General features: G+C 41.1%; 1 protein-coding gene across 3 annotated transcripts in view; it reads right to left on the reverse strand.

Annotated features, from left to right (window-relative positions):
• The window catches only part of LOC109412193 (uncharacterized), a 265,092-nt gene extending 254,586 nt beyond the window's left edge, over positions 1–10,506 (reverse strand). Inside the window, exons 1-2 of one of the 3 annotated variants that reach the window (XR_009996048.1) lie at positions 9,637–10,506; positions 7,931–7,955 (exon numbers count right to left, since the gene is read on the reverse strand). The gene's annotated coding sequence lies outside the window, so the exon portion shown is untranslated. The other 2 variants (XR_009996050.1, XR_009996049.1) reach the window with 2 other exon arrangements.
• Between the last annotated feature and the right edge of the window lie 294 nt (positions 10,507–10,800).

Consider the following 10,800-nt stretch of genomic DNA (forward strand, 5'->3'; position numbering starts at 1 on the left):
GTGCGTTTAAAGATATCGTTTTCTCAATAATTTATGATTGTATTTAATCCCGGAATTCAAGCAATCTTTTTTTAAATAATATATTTGTTGCTTACTGTATTACTTGTAGGTTGAATTTTTATCTAAAATAATATCCATCTCTTCAATATTCATGTTGCCTTTCTCGCAAGAAATTTATCTGAATTTGAGATTATGAACATCTTTTTTAATAATTAGGTTTATTGAATAATTACATCCCTTGCATTTCCAACACATTTATAACGTAGTTGTCTCCTTTACAACTTCGCGTAGGTCAAGATTCTTGAATCCTGGTCATAGTAGAAGCTGTCTTCTAACAGTCTGCGATAAGTTTGCGCCACCTTTTTTCATTAACGTGTATTTTAACATCAGCTAATTCTATACTCAGTCACAACCTTTTAGTTACAAAGCATCACTCGCAAATCTGCGATCTTTTGGATGCTGGTATATGAATATTTTGTTGGAAGCAGATTCTATGCGCTTGAAGTAGACTGCGTATTTGTCAGTGTGTCAGTGTGGCTTCGTGGTCGTGCGGCTAAGGTCACCAAGCCTTTAGTCGCATCGTGCTAAGGAGCGCGGGTTCGATTCAAGCCGCAGCTGTCAGGAAAAGTTTTCGGCTGTGCCACTGGGCGTTGCATGCTAGTCCGTTGTCTAGTGTCGTGCTTCCTTCAAAGAGCAAATAGCTCACTGGAAGCATTAAACGTGTCTGTGTCTTCTTTAAAGTACATAATGAGCCCACTCTCCTTTTTGGCACTTCATACAACAATTGTTGTATTTTAACATCCAACGCCTTGCTTTTTCTATAACGAGGAACCTACAATATGGCAGTCCTGCACACCGCCTATTTTAATTGGTGAAACTTGGCAGCTCGACTACATTTTTTAAGATTTTTATCGGTATGATTTAGTTTTTACAAAAAGAAATAACTGTAGTGTTTCTATGATATCTGAGTTGAGTTAGGTACAGTCAATGCATCTTTGAAAAATCGTAACTACTCTTATCTATTGTCATACATACGCGGAATCACCCTGGAAAGCAATCGTGTTACTTTTCTTGTCAATACTGATGCTTGCAGCATATCAGAGATATGACACATGCATCAAAGCGGCCTGGTCTACTGCGTTGTATTTACGCGCAAAGATGATTCTTCGAAATACTTGGAGTACAGAATATTTTATTTCGGCAAGGTACTTCTCGAATTTACAGGGGAGGAAGGATGCGTGGACGGTGAAGTTACCCATTTCGCACACTTTCTTCCTAATGTCTCGTTTATTTAATTTATATTTTTAAATTTATATTTAATAAACCACCCACTGACGCCCATTATTTTCAAAAACAGCAATCAAACTAAAACTCTTTTGCCTTTTTGAAATATACACGACAAAACGAAACGCGAGGCACAGCTCTTTCAAAGCGGAGGATCTCAGCCCGGAAAGTGAAGAAAGAAAACCTTGTGGTCACTTATTGCCGTCAAATAGTTTCTTTTCGGGTTAGAAAATACGCACATCTTCTCACCGGAATCTGCGTCGGATGACGATAATTTTGAAACTTGTCGGAACGAACTTCGCGAGTTATTTATTTGGACATTTTTCTAAATGTGCGAAACTAAGCTTTACTTGCTGCGTAGAAAACCCGGCTCAAACATGTACGTGTTAAAACAGCAAAACTCATTGAATCACTATACATTTCTTCAAATATTAGTTTCGAAACGATCGGCCGAATCAAAAACTAAAGGTGCGATTATGAGCAATCGTAACTATTTTTAAGAGAAAATCAATACATTTTCGATATGCATGATCCTAAAATTGACGAAGAAGCGAAAACTTTATTCATAACATACTTAAGCAAAGCTTGTCAATTTAAACCTTTTATTTTTCTGCGTTTGGATTGTCACTCTATCACAATTCTATGTCAGACAATTGGGTTGTTTAATGAATAAAATATTGCTATTTTCTATAGCCTAAGCGAAAGAGCTCATTTTTCTGAGTATTACGTCAATTTATTGGAATCCAATACCTTTGTTTTGAAGGTCAAATTAACAAAACAGTTTTAACTTTCGTGGATAGAATGACAGTTCAATCGCTAAAATGACAGTTCGACCCGAACAAAAAAAATTCCCCATACAAACTTTAAAGGCATTTTAAAAATAGTTCCTGGACTCCAAAAATTATGAAATATTGGATTTAGACTAATTTTGGGGCGGAGAATCCGATTATGAAATAATCAGGGTACCCCTAAAGAACCCAATTTGTTGTGTTATTCGTGTAACGATCTATGATATTGATTGGTTGAAAATTTCAAATATTTGATGCAAACTAAAATAAATTCCTACCTATACAAAACAAGAAAATCATTCTCTAGAAACTATATACCTGGCAACAAATCCATACTCATGTTCTTTCGTCTCCTCTTTACGCTACCCAGAGAGCTAAACGCGAGAGAGCACACGAGCCTACGCATAGAGACCGTACTTTGCGTGTCTCTATATTCTAAGCCCTGCTACGAACCGTACGTAAACTTTTCGCTTTCGAGCCCTACTTAGCAGCGACCGGTGCGGTTCGCTTCTTTGTTCGGGGCTCTACCTAACGTTAAAACGCTTGATTGAGCCCATGAGTGGGCTTGGTCTTAGCTGGTAGTGCAGCCTGGGCACTGTTGTCCTTCTGACTTCAGCTAGATTGAGGAAGTACGATTCGAGCATTTGTTCACCAAGGAGGTGCGGCTCAAACAGCGTCTCGATACAATCGGCAAAGACCCACGCGACGAAATAAGGACTACGATTGAAAACTTGGAACATGGAATTGCAAGTCATTAGGTTTCGCAGGATGTGACAGGATAATCTACGACGAACTACATCCCCGCAACTTCGACATCGTGGCGTTGCAGGAACTTTGTTGGACTGGACAGAAAGTGTGGAAAAGCGGGCATCGAGCGGCTACCTTCTACCAAAGCTGTGGCACCACCAATGAACTGGGAACAGGATTTATAGTGTTGGGCAAGATGCGACAACGTGTGATCGGGTGGCAGCCGATCAACGCAAGGATGTGCATGTTGAGAGTTAAGGGCCGTTTCTTCAACTACAGCATCATTAACGTCCACTGCCCACACGAAGGGAAACCTGATGACGAGAAAGAAGCGTTCTACGCGCAGTTAGAGCAAACATACGATGGTTGCTCGCCGCGTGACGTGAAAAACGTTGTCGACGACATGAACGCGCAGGTAGGAAGGGAGGAAATGTACAGACCGGTAATCAGGCGAAACAGCCTGCACGCCGTATCGAATGATAACGGTCAGCGATGCGTAAACTTTGCAGCCTGTGGTGCTATGGTAGTCCGAAGCACCTTCTTCCCCCGCAAAGATATCCACAAAGCCACCTGGAGACCACCCGACCATCAAACAGAAAACCAAATCGACCACGTTCTAATCGACGTTAAATTCTTCTCGGATATAACCAATGTCCGCACATACCGCAGTGCGAATATAGATTCGGATCACTACTTAGTCGCTGTATGCATGCGCTCAAAACTTTCGACAGTTATCACCACAGGTCGAAGTCGAACGCCGCGGCTCAACATCGAGCAGCTGCGTAACGTAGAAGTGGCTCAAGACTACGCGCAGCAGTTAGCAGTGGCCCTACCAACGGAAGAGCAGCTTGGCGCAGCGACGCTTGAAGATGGCTGGAGGGACATCCGATCCACCATAGGTAGTACCTCGGCTACAGCACTAGGCTTCGCGACTCCGAATCACAGAAACGACTGGTACGACGGCGAATGTGAACAGTTGAAAAACGAGAAGAATGCAGCATGGGCGAGAATGCTGCAACACCGTACGAGAGCGAATGAGGCACGTTACAAACAGGCGCGGAACAGGCAGAACTCAGTCTTCCGGATGAAGAAGCGCCAGCAGGAAGAACGAGATCGCGAAGCGATGGAAGAGCTGTACCGCGCTAAGGACACACGAAAGTTCTACGAGAAGCTGAACCGCTCGCGCAGAGGCTTTGTGCCACCACAAGCCGACATGTTCCGAGGTAATCACGGGAAGATTCTCACGAGCGAGCGTGAGGTGGTCGAGAGGTGGCGGTAGCATTACGATGAGCACCTCAATGGCGACGTTGCAAGTACCGAAGGTGGCGTGGTAACAGATCTAGGAGTATGTGCACAGGACAAAAGACTTCCGGCCCCTGACCTCCAAGGGATTGAGGAGGAGGTTGGCCGGATGAAAACAACAAAGCCGCTGGAGCAGATCAACTACCAACCCGAGCAAAGCTTGACAGCAAATTGAAAACTAATTTTGATGTTGTGATATTGCAAATTATGATAACTCAGGTTGTTGACATTTTGGTCGTTTTAACGGTTAAAACATCAAAAAGAGAGCAGAAAAATGTTCCCGTAACAGCAAGTTGAAAACAATTCCTGCCATCAGTGATATCAAATTGATAACTGTTTTTGCTATCAGTGCGAAAAAATGGAAAAATCGTTAAATGTATAGTTTTACGAATGATATGAAAACTTAAATGCAATATGTTAATTGCACTGATGGTATAGCATTAGTTGTATTATACAAGGTCGTCTAGAAGTTTTGAAATTGGTTAAAAACTTTAATATTTATAATAAGTTGAAGTGACAGCAAAACGAAATCAAAATTTGAATTCAAGTTGAATCAAGATCAGAGTTTAAAATTTTCATTTTCAATGAATGAAATTCAACGTGAATTTTGAAAATTCTCAACTGAGGGATCAAAATAAAATTCATTTTGGTGAATGAATTTTTTCACCTATTCATTCATTTTTCTGTCACTGACAATTTTCACTGAGAAATTAAACTGGACCGTAACTCCCGATTATATTTCAAATCACCTCAAAACTTGTGTATAGTAGTTAATTAGAACATTAATTATGTTCTCTATTTGTCCATTAAGTCGGATTGTGCGTCTGTTAACAGAAATTGGACATTTTACGACGTGCGAAAAAATATTCGTGACAGAGAATTGAATGAAAAAAGAGAGGCATTCAGCTGACAATGAATGTGGCCAAACACGAATGAAAATATGAGAATGTCAATCTTCACTTTCAATCTTCGAATTTTTTACTCTCTGATCAAGATAATCTGATATCAAATTGTGATATCAATTTGCTGCTAATTACAAATCGTGTTTTCGATTTGCTATCATTTTGTTATAAGACTTTGCTCGGGAAGCGAGCTTCTAAAATACGGTGGAGAAACACTGGTGAGAGCACTACACTGGGTCATTACCAAGATTTGGGAGGAGGAAGTATTACCGGAGGAATGGATGGAAGGTATCGTGTGTCCCATCTACAAAAAGGGCGACAAGTTGGATTGCGGGAACTATCGCGTGATCACACTACTGAGCGCTGCCTACAAGATACTCTCCCAAATTTTATGCCGCCGTCTATCACCGATTGCAAAAGAGTTCGTGGGACAATACCAGGCTGGATTCATGGGTGAACGCGCTATAATGGATCAGATGTTCGCCATCCGCCAGCTGTTGCAGAAATGCCGCGAATACAACGTGCCCACGCATCACTTGTTCATCGATTTCAAATCGGCGTATGATACAATCGATCGAGAACACCTATGCAAGATTATGTACGAATACGGATTCCCGGATAAACTGATACGGTTGATCAAGGCGACAATTCGAGAGTTCGAAGGTACGCTGCTGCCACCTGGAAAAAGTTTGCTGTATGAGTGAAGGATCGATTTTTTAGCATGGTGAAGTATAGGAAATCAGTTTTCAAATGCTTCTAAAAAATTCAAAACAATATTTAATTAAAAGCGGGTTGATGTACGTGATGAGAAATTCAACTGGCAAACTTTTTAGCATATCATTTTGATTAAAAAGTTTTTTTCCCAGATTAGGTACTGATTGCGTAAAAAACGAAGATTCTTAACCCATACATCAATCCGTTATTAATTAAATAATGTTTTGAATTTTTTAGAAGCATTTTAAAATTGGCTTCCTATGCTTCCCCATGTTAAAAAATCGGCGCTTCACGCACATGATCAACTGTGGTAATTTTCTTCGTAGTCCCCAATGGATCGAGTGATGTGCGTAGTTCGAGTATCAGGGACACTCTTGAGTCCCTTCGAATCTCGCAGAGGGTTACGGCAAGGTGATGGTCTTTCGTGCTTGCTGTTCAACATTGCTTTAGACCTTAGAGGGTTCAAAAAGCCGGTACAGGATCATTCTTTGTAATTCTTTGAATTCAAAAGAACTTCAGGAGAAATTCCGGAATGAACTTCCACAGAAACTTCCGTTGGAACCCCCGGAGAAAATATCAATTTATACCATAATAAAATAACAATATCTTATAATGGAAAGGAGATGTGGTGATCTATATTATGAATGATACCATTTCATAGTGCAGGCCTGACTAGACCGGACGACAGCACAGATTACTTTTAAGAATTTTACTAGGAAATCTTTTAGGGAGGATCCTAATTCCCTATTCTTGCCCCTAAATCCTACGGGAGCTCTTTGGGTTTCATACAGAAGCTTAGTTCAGGGATTTATCCAAGAGCTCCTGGAAGATTTCTAACAAGAACTTCTGCAGGATTCCCAGACTGAACTGCGTAACGATTCCAATAAATAACTTTTGAAAGATTTCCCAGAGAAGTTCCCAGAATGAACATTTATTCCCAGAAGCAATTATTTGCATAAACTTCTGGAGAACTCCCAAATGGAGCTATTGGAGCAAACGCATTGAGAAATCTTGGCGAAATTCCAAAGACGATCAAAGAGAGCATCCAGCAAACTTTGAGGTATTCAAGATCGAAGTTCAAGAAGAAAGTTCTGCCTGCAGCAATCATAGAAAGAACTCCTGGAGAAATTTTTAAACAATTTCCAGAAGGATTTCCTGAAAAAAAAATGCCAGAAGAAACTCTTTGAAGGAACCGCTGATGAAATCCTAGAACAATGTTGGAGAAATCCCAGGAAGTAATTCTGGGGTGATTCCGGAAGGAGCTCCTGGAGGAATATTAAAAAGAATCTCTTTGTGAAGGTGAGAAACTAATCTTGGAAGTGTTTCCATAAGAAATTCCGAGGTTAACTTCGGAAGAAAAGCTCCTGTAGGAACTTCGGTGTGACATCTTAGTAAAAAAGAAAAACTCTTATAGGAATTTTAAGAGAATCTTGTGGTTGAAACCCAGAATGAGTTGCTTAGTGAATTCCCATTCCTGATGGAACCCCTCAATCACCGAAGAAACTTCAGAAAGAATTAAAAAAGGGAAATCTGGGTCAATCCCAGAAGAAAGTCCCGAAGAAATCCCAGGGGCCAGAAGCTCTTTCTTTAAAAATCCTCTCCAAAAGATTATCAAGCGAAATGGTACGACAAAATCTAGAAGAATCTCAGGATCATTCTTGGAAGAATCCCATGGGGGAAACTTTAAGGTAGTTCTGGAGAAGTCCCAAGAAATTACATAGAAAAAAATCCTTGGGATTTCCTGAAAGGTATTCCTAAAGAAACTTTTAAAGGACTCCGTGATGGAAATACCTGGAGGAATATAAGAAAATACTCATGCAAGAATGCTTTCCGGGTGGAAAAAACATATCCTTCCATGGTAAGATATTGAAATCGCGTTCCGGAAGATGGATCATTCCGGGAAGTATGTCATTCTGGACGAAAGCATCGTTCTGGGTTATGGCACTGTCATCTGCGTCATTCTTGGCTACTCCACGAGTAGCTGTCGGAATTTTTTTAACATTAGCTTGTCATAAGCGTACTTACATGAGCTGATTGATAGATATCTCGTCAAATCTGCAGTAATAAATTCGGCCTTATTACGGAAGGAAATTTTCAGCTATATGGATGGTTCTGAATGAATTCGAGATTGCTTTTCCAAGCTAATATGTATGTACTGTCAATCAAAATCCAAAACTTTCAGCCAACACGGACCTCGTCAGAATCGTCACTTTCCGTCCTACAAAACCAAAGGTATCCGAATTAGTTCAATCCGTTCGAAGCTTCTCCTCTGGAGGAGTCGTCGAAAGTAGCGATAATTTACACCTCCTCCCACGAAGAAGGTGGCAATACAGCAATGATGGCAGAGGAAAAAAAAAGTTCAAGGTCTTCCGCAATGTGCTGTTGTGGCATCCACTGTTTTTCGATAGTTTTCACACTGGAGAAAATTCCTGGATAATTCTCATCACTCTTACGCACGTTATTGAACTAATTTCACTTTGAAAACAGGTTTCTCTATTCTTCACTTTTGTTGAGGCCATTTAAGACGCAAGCAAACATCACTTCGCCACTTTGTTATTGTTCCTCCGCTGTCAAACACGGCACAAGCACAAACCCAAAGCCTTCCGAGCTCATTCTTCCAGCTTCTGTCACCCGATCTTCTCCGCTAAAAATAGCGACCCCCAACATTTTTCCGTCATAATTCGAGCTTCGCCCCTTTCGCAAGGGAAATTTTTCACCCGAAAGGAATGCCACTGCGGAAAATTTGACCATCCGCACGCACAGCAGCAATACACACCGCGAATTCCCCGCCGAGCCAGCTGCCTCTCGCACTCACTTGCACAGTAGTACAGGGGATACTCAAAATAACTGGGACAGGTAAAATTTTCACTTTTCAAAAAATGTTCAACTCGCTGTAACTTTTCGAAAAGGGGTTCAAATATTCTCAAATTTTTACTGTAAGTTCATAAACTAGTTGTGTATCAGTGGTCAAAATTTGGAAAAGATCGGGTCATTTTACACAAAGTTATAAATGTGCTAGAAAAAGGTATAATTATCCGATAGCCAACTTTGAGCTGTTATATTTCCGGATTGAATGATCCGAATGCAATGAAATTTTGATCATTTATGACTTATATAATGAGCTATTAAAAACATTTGATAAAACTTAAAATTCTTCACACGAAAGAAAATTATTTCGATTAGTTTATTTTTCTAATATACCACCAATTTATCCAAAACTTTATCATCGTTTCAAAATTCGAGATAGTAATTATAGTTCATTTAAATTCCCTCTAATTGAATTGAATATATTTATGTTTCAAAGGAAAGCGACCAAATAGCCGGCAATGAATTGAAAAAGTAATGGGATGCATATGAAAAATAGATAAATTTACTGAAAAAACATGGAATAAATGAAATCGCCATAACTTTTTCCTTATTAATAATTTCAAATTTAGTCAATTGTTTTTTAAAGTTCATTATATAAGTCATAAATGATCAAAATTTCATTGCATTCGGTTCTTTGAATCCGGAGATATAACAGCTCAAAGTTGTCTATCGAATAATTATACCTTTTTCTAGAATTTTTATAACTTCGTGTAGAATGGACCGATCTTTTCCAAATTTAAACCACTGACACACAACTAGTTGATGAACTTACAGTAAAAATTTGAGAATATTTTATGCTCTTTTCGAGAAGTTACAACGAGTTGAACATTTTTTGAAAAGTGAAAATTTTACCTGTCCCAGTTATTTTGAGTATCCCCTGTAGTTTTGCCTTAAAAACACGGGCAGAGCGCAGGCAGCGGCGGTGGGGCGCCATATTGAAACATCGCTTCACGCAAAACGGGTCTACCCCGACCGCGACGGAAAGACCTAGAAGGCACTTTCGGGATCCCTCCCCCCGAAATGGTACTCACCTCAATAGCCGATGGCCGATGGACAAACTTCCACAGATAGTCACTGAAAATGCTGGTTACACGTTCCCAAGTTTTCGATGCCGAGCCACTGAAACGTATCAACATCGATCCCCTGGCGCTGCTGGATGTGAGCTTCTTGAAGCTGCTTTTCCACTGGCTCCTCTACTTTGGCCGATGATGACAGCTCGCTACTGCTGCTGCTGATGATGATGATGATGATCCGCTTGCTTGATGCGCGTTTGCTTTGGCCCTGGCTGGACTCGACGAACAGGAAAAAGAAAACTTTTTGACATTTAACAGTAGAGGCCCGTTTTTCTACGAACCCGTCAACAATCGAAAGCACACAACGAAAATAAAGAGCAAAACACAAAACTGCGTGATGATAACACGAATGCTTGACAGCTTGACGCTGCACGAAACGGGCGCCGGAGCGGAGCCGGACGCACACAACCGTGAAGGGGAAAAAGAAGGTTAATCCACGCACACACACGCACACTCTTCACGACGATCACCGTCGTCCGTCGTTGGTTGCCGAAGAGGGAAAACCACGATGCGGGGAAGCGGGCGACAGCCGCCGGAATTTTCTTCGCACTGCACTGCACACTGACCGTCGTGAACTACTTTCCACCCTCTGGTGGTGATAGCTGATAAGCACTTTCACGCACGCTTTTCCGGCGAAAACTGCACAATTTACGCTACATCACACGGGCGGAACACAACGCGACAATCGGAACGGCCGCTAGAACAACACTCCACTGGCACTGGTGGATCAAAATAAACGGTCAAAAACGCTCGCGAATTTTTTCTTCTCTCGCTGGCTGAGATGTCCGCACTCGTCGTCGGGTCAAGAAAACACGGTTTTGCATCCTCTTCGCCTCTGCAAGGACGTTGGCACTCACACACGCAAACGGGAACGATTTGCACCTGGCGATTTTCGTGCAGTTTCACTGAAACGCGGGGATAGGAAGCTGAAGGCAAACGTCTAGCTGAGCAGCAGTCGAACTCGCCGAAAATGTTTGGAACCGTAAATCAACCCGAATAAAAACTATAGGGCACTGCATTGTTATGATTTTGTATAGGATTTTGACGTTTCTTGGCCTTGTTGTTTACAAAATTTCTGTAAGAGTGAAAGAGAGGGAGAGAGTTTCATGCAGTGCCCTATTG

Source organism: Aedes albopictus, chromosome 1 (assembly GCF_035046485.1).
Source record: "Aedes albopictus strain Foshan chromosome 1, AalbF5, whole genome shotgun sequence".
NCBI lineage: Eukaryota > Metazoa > Arthropoda > Insecta > Diptera > Culicidae > Aedes > Aedes albopictus.